Source organism: Sminthopsis crassicaudata, chromosome 4 (assembly GCF_048593235.1).
Source record: "Sminthopsis crassicaudata isolate SCR6 chromosome 4, ASM4859323v1, whole genome shotgun sequence".
Lineage (NCBI taxonomy): Eukaryota > Metazoa > Chordata > Mammalia > Dasyuromorphia > Dasyuridae > Sminthopsis > Sminthopsis crassicaudata.
The window spans coordinates 472,126,071-472,127,574 of NC_133620.1; positions in this window are offsets into that span (position 1 = coordinate 472,126,071).

A 1,504-nucleotide genomic window follows, 5' to 3' on the forward strand; every position below is an offset into this window, starting at 1 on the left:
CTATTTCTAGGATTTTCTTTTCTTTTGCCCGTCAGGAGCAGCTTTCCCGAGCCTCTCTCCCAGGGGAGCCTCGGGTGTGGCGCCCACCAGGTGCGGGCTTTCACTTCCCCCTCCCATCTTTCTCCCCCCTCCCCTCATGGTTCATATTGCTGGGCTTCAGATCCTGGATCAAAAAGCATTTATTAAGTACCTACTGTATACCAGGCCGTGGTGATACCGAGACAAAAAAGAAAGAATCCCTCCATACAGTCTCCCTGTGTTTACATTCTTGGAGACTACGCAGGAGACCATTGTAGTCTAAGCGGGTGAGGCCTGAACTAAGGCTGTGACTGGCCGTGGCCGCTGTTTTCGAGGGATATTCTGGAGGTAGAAACGGCAAGATTTGGCAAGTGAACATAACTAGGGACTGAGGGAGGGCTGCAGGGGAGGGTGGGCTCCTATTAGCTGTTCCTCCATGTGGTCACTCAGGCAGACGCTGGTTAAGCACCACAAGAATAACATCAGATATACAGCAAAATCTTTACGGAAGTTGAAATAAATTATAACTTTAGCCTTCTCCCCACCTACTAGCATGGTCATCCCTGTTTAAAAAATTTAAAAAGAAAGTTATTCTTATACTACCTCCATGCACCTGCATAACCTTTCTTCCTCACTGATCAACTCCTTTCTGATCTCCAAATGAAGGAACCTTGATCTACCTTCAAGGCCCAGCTCAGTCACCACACACACCTGCCTTGATTTCCCCACTGGCCCTTCTTACAGTGCAGAGTATCCATCCGTGTGCCTCTCTCTTTTTACATCCCATATTTGTGTCAATCACTTTACTTTCTCAATCTCACCTCCAGTTCTTCAAGTTCTCAACTAAAAACTTGAAATAGTCATACCAGGGTCAGATGGGTGGAACTTAAAATTCAATAGAAATGTCAGCCACACACACTTTATCTCCCCAGTATTCATAAGGTTATGGAGAGCAAGGACTGCCTGTCTTTATATTTCCAGCATGTACCAGAACTACAGATTTGGGACTAAAGTCTGATCAAATTACAAAGAAAGAAATTGAAAGTTCAGAGTCCCAGCACTCTGGCCTGTCAAGACATTTCTGTATTCTGACTCTGCCATCACCTCTTCCCTGGCCCACCACCAGGGCCCTGATTTTCACAGATTCAGGATTTCCCTAACGAGAAGGGACTGAGCAGCATCTCCCAGAGGAAGGAAGGCTTCAGCAGGAGGAAGGGGGAGATCCAGAGGTCACCACCCTTCCTACATAATTTGGGTGTCACTATCAGCTAGCAGGGGAGAGCATCCTAGGAGAGAAAGCATCATCATTTTCCTGTCAAAGTAATGTAATTACTCAGCCAGTGTTTATTGCCCTGATGAAATGAGTGCTTGCTCAGTGTTTTCGGTTTCCCTCTGAGTGTAAGGATAAAGAAAACCAAAGGCTTAAAGATCTGAAACCGGAAGGGACCCTTGAGATGGCCTCATGCAGCCCATGAGGAGTGAAGCC